General features: G+C 52.3%; 1 pseudogene across 1 annotated transcript; it reads left to right on the forward strand.

Moving 5' to 3' along the window:
* The first annotated feature begins 2,552 nt into the window (after positions 1-2,552).
* LOC309837750 (elongation factor 1-delta-like) lies at positions 2,553-3,512 on the forward strand (annotated as a pseudogene). The gene has a single exon. The product of its transcript is annotated as an elongation factor 1-delta-like (transcript).
* Positions 3,513-12,118: the final 8,606 nt, after the last annotated feature.

Raw genomic sequence — 12,118 nt, forward strand, 5'->3', positions numbered from 1 at the left:
TCATCAATCCAGAGAACATTAAGACCAGAAGGAAACTAGAGATTCACCTGATTTTTCTTTTAGAATTTGTGTGTGTGTGTTAAAATATACATAACATACATTTGCATTACTGTACAACTATCACCACCATCTATCTCCAAAGCTTCACCCGATTTTACAGACTGAAAACACAAGAGCAGAAAGACCAGAGGACTAGCTCAGGGCTACACAGCACGTCTGTAGCAGAGGCCGGGTTAGCATTTGTGCAACAAAGTGTCGCCCAGAGGCAGACACACCTGTGGGGACAGAGGCTGAGTACGTGCTGCAGAAGAGAAAGGGCTCCTCCACAACTCTTCCCCACCCCTCAGGACCCTCACCTGACAGGCAGCCCCTCCTCCTGTGCACCTGCTCATCCCCTTCCTCCATGAACTTGAGAAATGGCCCCAGCTGCATCTGAGCCAGCAAACACGGCCGGGGTCTCAGCCCCCGGTGGGATTATGGAAGCCATCCATCCCTAGGTGAGAGCTTAAACACATCTACATAATCAGCTCCCCTCGACCCTGCTGCTCCCACCATTTCTCATGAAACCTCACTGAGGCTCTGATTCTTTTTTTTTTCTTTAATCAAAAACATGAACCGACACCACCCCTCCTCCCCCAAGTCAGGGGAAGGGTGGTGCTATTTAGACCCAGGACTTTGGTATGACACAGGCTAGATTAGACCCTGGGAGGGGGACAGTGATTAAACACATCTCCCCAACACACACACACACACACACACACACACACGTGTGAGAATTTAATTACCATGAGAAATTGCTTCCTGACAATAAATGCCACCCCACTCTCTCTCTTCTCCAGCCAGATGGCTTTTGCTGGAATATTTGTCCCCATAATGAGTCCTCAGCTTCTCCCTGAATAATTCATACACAGGTAGGGCTGGATATTGTAGGGAGGTTTGGGATGAAGTGGAGGAGTCAGGGAAAGCTCCCAGGGCTGGCCGAGGTAGGGACTCAGGCCAGTCTACCAGGGGTGGGAAGGGAGAACATCTCTCTGAAAAGAGGACATTTAAGCTGACAGCTGAAAGTTTTAAAAACCCAGTCATGAGAAGAGGGGGGAGGGGAGGGCATTCCCAGCAGAGGGAAAAGCATATGCTAAGGTCCCAAACCTGGGCCACAGGTCTCAGGCCACCTGTACCCTCTTGTCCAAATCTGTCTCTTCTTGGAAGGATTTCCCTCTGCCCTGCTCACCACTGCCTCCTATCCACGAACAGGTAAACAGTGCTTCATAGCTAGCAAGGAGTTACCCCACAATCACCTGTGAGATGGATCACGAAACGTTCCTTTAGAGATGAGGAAGGTGCAGGTTAGAGGGTCAGAGGACCCTCCTGCCAGAGGACCCTGCATTCCCACTGCCCACCGGGCTCTTTGTGGGAAGTCAGGGTCCCTGAGAGACACTCTCCTGCAGAACAGCCCAGCAAGAAAGGTACAGGCTCTGGAATCACACTCCCTGACTTCACATCCTAGCTCCTTCCCTTACCAGCTGTACCTCCGGGGCAGTTCACTCCACCTGTCCCAGCCTCCCTTTCCTCACCGGTAAAATGAGGTTAGTATTCTTCCCCACTGGATAAAGTTGCTCTGTTGAGTAAACACATGGCATGGTGCCCAGCACATAGCAAGCACTCAAAAATAACATAAATAAGATTAGTACTATTCAGGTTCAAGCACAAGACAAGATTAGGTTTTTAATTTGTCTTAAAAATGAAATACACACCCTGCAATCCACACATTCACAGTTTTTATATAAACCAAACACTGTCTCCATCCTATTCCCCTTCCTCCCCACCCTTGTGAATGGCTGAAACTATTGGCCACTGCCCCATGGGAAGAAAGCCCCAGGTTGCTGTGATGACCCATTAAGATGACATACAGAGTGGCTCTGCACACTGGATGGGGCCACACAAATGGTCTTTGTTGATGAACATGCTCTTAAAGCACCAACCTCATTATCTGATGCTCCTGGGTCCTACTGGTCCCTCTACCTCTCTTTTTCAGTTGTAAGCAAGCAGCCATATAGCTGCAACCAAAGTCAGGGACAGACTTTCGTGTTGTAATCAAATGAAACTTGCAGCAAAGCTAATCAGCCACACGCAGGAGCTATGGGTTATGATTATTCTGCTACTTGGAGATAAAAGCTCATTGGTAAGCAACAGCTCAGAGAGGAAGTGCTTCTGTTTCTCTCCTTTGTCAGTTCTTCTGAATCTCTGAATGAGGGTGGCATTAGATTGAATCCATATCACGGACACATATGCTGACATTCATGCTCAAGAAATTCCAGACCCTGGATCCATCATCATCCAGGGCTCCCTGGGGCCCCACCCCACCCAGCACACAGGTTGAGTCTCCTTGGGTCTGCAAGTGGGTCTCTTTCATCCCTCCCTTCATAAGGGTGTCTAGAATGTCAGCTCACCCATCAGTCTCAGGGAAGGTGGTACAAAGGACATCGATTCTGAATTAGAATGTCTTGGATTCAAATCTTGGCTCAGGCTCTTTCCTCTGCCGTTGCGTACGCCGAGCCCTCCTCGTTGGTCGCTGTGTCCTTGGCTGGTGTGAAAATGGCCACAAACTTTCTAGTGCACGAGAAGATCTGGTTTGACAAGTTCAAATATGATGATGCAGAAAGGAAATTCTATGAGCAGATGAACGGGTCAATGGCTGGCTCCTCACACCAGGAGAATGGCGCCAGCGTGATCCTCCGTGACGTCACAAGAGCCAGAGAAAACATCCATAAGTCCCTGGCTGGAAGCTCAGGCCCTGCGGCCTCCAGTGGGCCCGGTGGAGACCACAGTGAGCTTGTCATCCAGATCGCCAGCCTGGAAGTGGAGAACCAGAGCCTGCGAGGGGTGGTGCAGGATCTGCAGCAGGCTGTCTCCAAGCTGGAGGCCTGGCTGAGTGCACTAGAGAAAAGCTCGCCCACCCACCCGGCCACAGCTCCGCAGACCCAGCACGTGTCTCCCGTGCGCCAAGTGGAGCGCCCCACCCGGAAGGCGGTCACTGTCACAGAGGACGATGACGATGACATTGACCTGCTCGGCAGCGATGAGGAGGAGGACCAGGAGGCTGCCTGGCTGCGGGAGGAAAGGCTGCAGCAGTACTCTGAGAAGAAGGTCAAGAAGCCTGCCCTGGTGGCCAAGTCCTCCATTCTCCTGGACATCAAGCCTTGGGATGACGAGACGGACATGGCCCAGCTGGAGGCCTGCATGTGCTCCATCCAGCTGGATGGGCTGACCTGGGGTGGGGGGCCTCCAAGCTGGGGCCCGTGGGCTACGGCACCCACAAGCTGCAGATCCAGTGTGTGATGGAGGACGACAAGGTGGGCACGGACCTGCTGGAAGAGGAGATCACCAAGTTCGAGGAGCATGTGCAGAGCGTTGACACTGCTGCTTTCAACAAGATCTGAGCCCTGGCATTGGCCTGAGCGTGTGAAGCCTTGCAGCCAATAAAGACTGAGATTCCAAAAAAACAAGAAAACAAATCTTGGCTCAGCCACTCACTAGCTACATGACCTAGAATGAGTCACTTATCTTCTTAAGACCTTAGTTTCCCCATCTGTACATGAGGTCAGTGTAAGGATAAATGAACTAGCATATGCTTTAGCAGAGTGGTACATCGTTGGACTTTGGTATCAGATGCTTGGATTCATATCTCAGCTTGGCTACTTGCAGGTTGTGTGACCTTGGGCAAGTCATTTGACCTCTGTGAGCTTCAGTCTCCTTGTCTGTTACACCAGGCTAGAAACAGTATCTACCGCCTAGGGTTGTTATGGGTGAGATAGGGATGTTACATTAAAAAGTGCTAAAAGGAGTGCCTGACACGCGTGGCACATGCATCAAATGTTTGCTGTAGTGGTTGTTAGCACGACTACTGGTCCGGTGCTTGGCTCATCTTAGCACTCCTCTCAAACATGCAGGCTCCCTGCTCCCATCTGAAGGGACAGCCTGGGAGTCCCGGGGAACAGTAGCCCTGGAGGCCACAGACACACCCGCACGGCAGGAGGCAGTAACACTGATACTGGGTTTCCTCTGGGGTAAGGTGGGGCAGGGAACTCTGGACAGGGAAAAGTCAGGGAGGAAATCAGACAGGTGGGAAGGGCAGGGATCAGGCAGGGCTGGCTCCAGATGTCAGGGCCGGGACTTGACAGAGCTGCTGGACCCAAACATGTGGGCCTTCACCCTTGGCAACTCTGAGACCAAGATGCCCAGCAGCCCTGACTTTGAAATGTGCTCCATTCAACTGTGAATGAATAATTTACAGTCTTTGATCTTATATTGCTGAGGAGAAGGCGAGAGAGAAGACCATGAGGGCATTGGGAACCAGGAGATGGGAAAGGAGGAGAGGAAATAACCCCTTGTGTCCTATCTGGACTGTCAAGTCTCCTCAGAGACAATTCCCATAGTCTGGATGCTGGCAGGCCCGCTGATCCTTCCTCACTGGGCGACCAGACAGCAAGAGCCACATGAACAGGTTTGGGCCAGTGCATCAGTAAGCTTAGCAGGAAAGAGAAAGGAAAAGTGAATAACCCCGTGAGCAGTGAACGTGTGATGCTTTAGCAGTGCAGCCAAATGACTTCCATTTCCCCTGCTTAGATTCCATCTATCTCTCCAGTTGGCAAACCACCCTTCCTTCATCAGAAAACACTGAGAGAGCCCTTTCTTCACCAGCCTGTGGGTGTGAATGGCACTAACAACACCCAAATATCGCTAGCTCCAAGCTCCTAGCAATATCAGACTGGAATATCTGCCAACTGGGGGATTCAATCCTTTGCAAACTCTCTCCCGGCATCTGAGAGCCCCAGGAAGTAGCTCACCCATGAATAGATCTGCGTTTTCACTCTCTTGACTGCTCCGCAAATTTGCTATGACAAAACCCTCCACTAAATGAGGTGGGGTTTTTTTCTTTTTTAATTTTATTATTACTTTACCCAAGTATTTTGGAGCACCTACTTTGAAGCAGGCACTGTGCTAAGTACTCAGCATTCTCCTGCAGGGTGGGAAGAACTTTCGCTCAATCAGCGTTAGGTTCAGATGCAGGCAGGAGGGGTTCCACAGCAGTGTTGCTTTGTTCCCAAAGGGTTAGGGACTAAATGAAATGACCCTTTCAGTCAACACACACAAACTTTTTTTCCCTCCGGGGACACTCAGGCTACCAATGTCACTGGGTTCCAAGAGTTTTTTCTTTTTTTAAACATGTACATTTTTTTCCTTTGGCCACACTCCGTGGCTTGTGGGATCTTAATTCCCCGACCAGGGATTGAACCCGGGCCCTTGGTAGTGAAAGCAAGGAGTCCTAACCACTGGACCACCAGGGAATTCCCCCAAGGGGTTTGGTGACCAGCCACACATCTGTTCTCAGAACCCCTACCCCTCCAGCCCTCAGGCATGCTACAGCAGCCAGACCTCAAGACCAGACCTCTTCAGCCCTTTGTGATGAATTCTCTCTCAGGGACCCTTCTGTCCCCCAGCATCCTGGCTTCTACTGCCCCTTCCACTGGTCCAACAGACACAACTCTGAATATATAACCCCAATTGTGGACAGAGTTAAAGGTCTGGGTCTCCCCGACCCAACAAAGTCTTATTCTTCCATGCATCAATGGATGCAAACAGATGCTTGCGGTAAGAAGGGTCATTACCACACACGCCAGCTAGATGAGAGCCTCAGCCAGCCTGGAGGCTGCTGTCTCCCGCCCCAGTCCTGGCTGGAAGCCCCCAAGGCCTCTCCCAGCACAGCCCCTCTTGAGAAAGGGAGGAGCTTCGAGCCACTGAAGCCGTAGGTGAACGGAAGTTCCACTTCTCTGACTTCACCTCTCCCCGCAGGGCTGGGCTTGCTCCTTTCTGAGCCTGACCATGTGGAAGCCCAGTGGGGAGGTGCCTGGGATGCAGGTGTCCCCAGCACGCCACCTTAATCTGGCCCTTCTGGATGGAACCCAAGGCGAGCAAGAAATGTGTTGGGAGAGTTCTGAAGGGGTGGGAGCAGGTTAAAACGAGCCACAGAGCAGTCCCCTACACACACAACCCAGACTTGATAACCTATCCAGGCCTTGGCATGACCTAGAGGTTCCAACTTTCACCAAGACCCTGGTTTCTGTGGTCTTCTGCCTCCCTCTTGAGGCCAAGTCCCATTCTAGACCCCTGTTTTGATATCTGCAACCATATCCTTGGGCTTGAGACTTTGCCTCAATAGCTAACTAACTGAATAACAAAAGCAGTAATAATGACTAATATTTATTAAGCACTATTTATTAACAGAGTCAAACACAGTTACTTATAATTCATTTAATCTTCACATAACATTGTGAGGTAAGTACTATTATTAACCCCATTTTATGGATTTATAAGCAGAGGCATGATGAGATCATCCCCAAAGGTTGATGGATGGCCTCATCTAGTAACCCACCCACCTGCTAACAGACCTCACCAAGGCCGACCCCTCACCTGACACTTCTCTGAGACATCATCTAGGCCAGTGTGTGTCAAAGCTGAAGACTGGACCTGCCAGGCCTGTGCTAGATTTCTCCTCTAGATCTTATTTCATCGTCAGAATGACTACAGATGGTGAGCATTACTGCCCCATTTTGTAGATACCAATAATGAGGCTTGGAGGCTTAAAGGACATGCTTTACCACCCAGCTAGTAAGTGGAAAAACTAGGAAGTGTATGGCAACCCTTCCTCATGCTTCTTGCCACCCAGCACCCCCACTACACAGATATCCAGCATCCACAGTTGGCAGGCAGGCACCCCACCCCTTCCACAGCTCCGGTTCTGGGAAGACAAGAGGCAAGCAGGGCCCAGGCAAACGCCACAGGCATGAGGATCTGGGGAAACTCTCTGGACGGCGGCACCCCTCTCCTCTTCCCTCCCCAGGGAATCTTGATGAGGAGAGACATGTGGAGATGGAGGCCTCTTGTAAAACTGATTAAGAAGCCCTCCAAGCTCGAAGAGCAGGTCCTTTACTCCTCTCAACACTGGGCTCCTGGGCCCCTCTGCCACGTGGGCTGAGTGTGTCTCTTCAGCGTCGTGCACCCTCATCCCAGGGCTGCTGCCCCTACCAGAAGTGAGGGGCCAGGTACACCCCCTTAACCCTCACCCTCTGACCCAGCACAGGAGAGAGAGAGCACAGACTGGTCTTGCTTTCCTCCTCTACCCTCACCCTCTTATTTTTGTTTTGTTTAAATAAGCATCCTTCTGCCAGGCAGAAGGGCCACCTCCCGAGCTCCCTGATCCTGTGGCCAGTCTTGTCAAACCTGGTCTCCCACTGCCTCTTTCGAGAGAAGGGGCCTTCTCTGAACAGCTTGCCCAGCTCTGTGTCCCCCAGCCTGAAATGTGTCCCTCTGCTGGAGTTGGAGCTGTTCTGAGTGTTCGTGGAAAAGTGGAGGAGCTGCCTAAACTCTCTACCTCCAGGCCTTTGTGAACGCTATTTTGTCTTCGGGAAAACTACCACCCACCCTGCCCCCAAATCTTTCTTGTGCTTTAATGCACAGTACAAATGAGGATGGTATCACCTGTCTGTGAAGCCACCCACAATCACCCCGAAGTTCATTTTCCCCCACTCAGTGCCCTCTGCAACGCACCCCTTTTACCATCCCCATCAACCTGTGACGTAACCATGGACCCAGGAACCTGAGTTCCTTGGCAGCAGGGCAGGGTCTTACTGGCACGCACAGTGCCAGCACCTAGTAGGAGCTCAGTAAAGGTTGGGTGGCAGAGCAGTTTGCCCTTTCCCTGGGGTGGGAGCCCTCAAGAAGTGTGGTCCTCAAGCCTTTGTAGATCTAGCACAGCAACAGGGACAAGGGCAGAATCCTCCTGATGCCAGGCAGTGCGTAGGCACTCAGAGCATCACATTCATAGACTATGAGTAAAGACAGCATTTAACTGGGCACTTACAAGGGTGCTGGGTGCTGCGCTAAGCACTTTACACCCATTATCCTATTTACTCCTCACAATAACTATGTCACATGGATACCGTTAGGCCCATTTTCAGATGGGGAAATGGAAGATCAGAGGGGTTAATTAAGCTGGCCAGGGAGACACAGCTGCTCAGTGGCAGAGTCGATACTCAAATCAGGTCTGACTCTGGAGTCGCCTGCTCCCCAGCCCCACTGCACAGTGTTCCCCTTGTTGTTTGGGTTTGAGGCTCCATGTGAGTTCATGACTAAAAGGACCAGAGGCTTGGCTGGGAGCAACAATGCCACCCCTGCCCCCTGAGCCGGGACTCAGACTGCCAGGGGACACCATCAAAGGTAAAACAACCTGGTCAATTGTAGAGTCAATTCTCCAGCTCTGGGAGATAAGCCTCACCTGTCAGATGAAAATCTTACCCCGGGCACCTAGCCACCTGCAAATGATAATTCAAGGGAAGCCCAGGCCTCAGAGGCAGCTGAAATCCCTAACCGGGCCCCACAGGTGCACCTCGCCCTGCCTTCCCTCGGCTCCAGCCACCTAAACCCCGGTCCCAATCCTGAACCAGGAGCCTTGAACCTGCCTGCCTGTTGCACCAAACCCGCAGGCATTGATGGCCCTGGGCAACCCAGAGGAAGAGGAGCCATCCTCACTGTCCCAGGACTTGAGGCCTGCGTGGCCGGGGGTCCCAGGCTGCAGGTGAGCTGGAGGGTACTCAGGGCCACACACACACTAAAAAGAGCTTAAGAGTCACTTCTAAAAGAAGGGGATGGTGTGGGATCATGAGAAAGTCACTTCATCTTCTGAGCCTCCGTGTGCTCACCTATAAAATGGGTGGGACTCCCGGCAGGCCTGTCTCAGAGGCTGCTGTGGGGAATTCAAGCAGCACATTTGGGGGAAAGCTTTGCAAGAACCTGAGGGTCATGCAGATGTATGGGACTGTAACAGTTAATAGTGAAAATGGTACACACCCTTAGAGAGGGCTGACTTGGGGCAGGCCCTATTCTAAGTGCCTTAGGCATATTAACTCATTTTATCCTCAGAGCAACCCTCTGAAGTGGGAACGATTATCCCATTTTACAGATGAGAAAAGTGAGACCCAGGGAAGTTAAATAAGTTACCCGAGGACCCCTAGCTAGTGTGTGCCTGTGCGGGTTTGTGAAGCAGGACAGTCGGGCACTAGACCCTGCTCTAACCATGAGGCCACACTGCCTCTCTAGAGCTGTGGTTTGAGGGGTAGAAAAAAGGAGGTCAGGGAGTCGGCCTCTCTGAACAAGATGGCCAGAGGGAGCTGCCCCTGGGGGAGCACCTGCTATGTGTCAAGCACTTTCCTCACCTCTCACTTAATTCAGCAGCCCGGGCGGCAGGGGATAGGAGTGGGGGGCCGGCATCCTCGGCCCCATCGGCGCACCAGGAGACTGAGGGCCAGAAAGCCCAAGGTCTCTTGGTTGGTAGGGACTTGAACAGTGTCTTGAACAGTGTCTTTTCATTTCCCTTCCCTGTTACTTCCAGCCCATACCAGCCTTGTCTTCCTGAGCCCAAAGTCTCTGCCACCCCCTGCATTTCTGGGTTCCAGGAACTGAACACCCTGGGGGATGGGCAGTGAGGTGACCAGAGGCTGGACACAGGCCACACCCTGCCTTACACGCCCTGCCACAGGGCCCCCATCTCTCCCTGCCCATGACCAGCTTGCCCGACTCCCACCTCCTCTCCCCATCGCCATATCCAAACTGCCTATCCAGGGCACCCATTAGGGTCCTGCAGAGTGGGGTCTAGCATGGCCACAGCCTGGCCCTGGAGAGCTTTGGAATGTAGGTGAGGACCTGCCCCCCTGAACCAGCCTGGCCCCCAGGATCCCCAGGTGCCCCACTCACATATCCAGCTGTACCCTGGCTACTCTCAGGCCATGATTTTCCCTCCTCTCCCGTCCACAGGAACAGGAAGAAGGAGCCCAGCTCTTCTGCCTCTTCCTCCAGGAGCCCTCACCTCACCCTTAGAGCAGCTAGGCTCCACAGGGCTCTGCAGAGGGTGCGTGGGGTAAGGCTGCCCCCCACAGGCAGCCAGGGAAGGAGGTTGCTTTGCTCAGAAAACCTGAAATCTCTTTGTAAGCAAGTGGGTAGGGCAGGGAGGTGTCAGAATCTCTCGGTGGGATTGTCTCTGGGATCTTGAAACTCACCCCTAAACCCTGAAGCTGGGAGGAATCCATTTAAAGGATATTAGGAGCAGGTTCAGAGCGGGGATGTGGGCAGAGGGGTTCCAAGTCCAGCATACAACCCCTGAGTCAGAGCCCGACCCCCAGCACAGGGTCAGAGGTCATGGGTCACCCCTTACCCCCATCCCTTTCACTGTCCGTACTGCTGACTCTAGGTCTTAAAAGCTCCCGTCCTACATGCACCATGCCACAACCCCTAATTGTCTGAGTGCTTCCTGGGATCTAACCAGAATCCCTCCTGCTACAACTGAAGCCCAGGTCCAAATGCTCTGGTCCTGATTGGTCAGGGTAGGGGAGATGAGTGAGTGGTCACAGCATCACACCCTCAGGGCTGCCTGGAGTGGAAAAGGGGGCATAGCAAGTTTTGGAAGGGAGCCAGTGGTGTGGGGGGAGCCCCAGGGGAAATCTTCAGACCAAGGGCAGCAAAGCAGAAAGCAGAGCATCTCCTTAAGACAAACGTCTCCACTGCCTTCAGCTCAAAGCTCTATTTGCATAAAGAAATTATCCTTACTGCTCTTTTGCCTAATTGGCAGGGAGCACCTGCCCACGCCAACAGGAACTACCGCTAAGCAGCCCATAAAAGCTGGTGTGAGCAGTGGCTAGCCTGTGCCCACCCCACTGGCCAGGACAGGGCCTTAACGCAGCTGCTTCTTCCTGGCATGGCCTGGTCCCAATCCCAGATCTGCCACTTCCTCTGAGTCACAGTTTCTTCATCTGTTAAGAAGGAGGAATAATTCTTGCCTTATTTGGTGTCTGAAAGGATTTCAATGTGGTATCGCTTCTGAAGGTTTCAATGCAAAGCCGGGGACATGCTCAGTGCTCCACTCACATTCAAGAGCAAGTTCTTCTAGGGATGGCCCGACTGGGTTCCAAACCATCTCTGCCAGCTAATCCAATGATTCTTGGGTAAATTACTTAACGCTCTCTGTGCCTCACACTCCTCATCTGTAAGAGCAGGGATTAACAATACCCACCACAAGGCTGCAATTACACTTAAATAAGGCAGCATGTGTAAGAGCCCCTGGCACATAGTAGGCCTGTGCTGAGTCAGGATTATTGGTTACCAGATGCCATCAACCAATCTTTCACCAGAGCAGGGAACCCTGCCTGACACTTCAGAGGGAATTCTGAAGCCAGATGAGGGGTTTCCTGATGGTCCCTCCAATTTTGAGTTTCCCTCATCCAAACAGTCACATTCATCATGTTTCAGGGCCCTGGATTCCAGGGTCAGAACCCCTGACGCCTCATCAGGGAAGAAGCAAGCTATGCCTGTGGACTGGTGATGGTTACCATTGGATCCCCCAGTGTCATGTGGACAAGTCAGCTCCCTGGCTGCATCTCAGACCGCTCGCACAGTGCTGGGCTCATCCCAAGCTCCAGCTCTGAGACCCCTTGCATCAACTGTACTCTACATCTGTCTGTTTCAGCCCAGGAACCACCAGGAGGACAGGAGGGGCGAGCTTCTGTCTGGCTCTGTTCAGGGGTCTGACCTAGGAATCCCACAGAGCTGGCCTGCTCTTGGACTAAGGGGATCCTTCAGAGCCCCCAGACCTACAGGAGTCAGGTCATGGCTGGGGACCTGACCACTTCCAAGGAGAGAGCCATGGGCACCAACTCGACAGGGCCACTCACAGGTTAGGACAATGAGTCATCAGTGACAAACTTGAGAGAAGACCTCAGGCCTGCTGAGTCCTGGGCCAGGGTACTGCCCCTGCACTGGCCTTTCTCCTGAGACTAGGAATGGCTTCACTGAGCTGGGGAGCCCTGTCGCTATGGAATGTCACTCAGTGCTGGAGTGCACACGGAGATCTGAATTCAAATCCTGGCTCTTCTACTTTCTGGTGGGAACAAACCCACTTAAGATCTCTGAGCCTCTGTTTTTTATCTATAAAATGAGGTCATAATTGCTTACTTCCCAGGATGGCTATGAGGATTCAGGGAGATGAGTTCGGTACAGGGATGTAGCAGGTGCC

Source organism: Grampus griseus (assembly GCF_964374135.1).
Source record: "Grampus griseus genome assembly, chromosome: 20".
NCBI classification, from domain to species: Eukaryota; Metazoa; Chordata; class Mammalia; order Artiodactyla; family Delphinidae; genus Grampus; species Grampus griseus.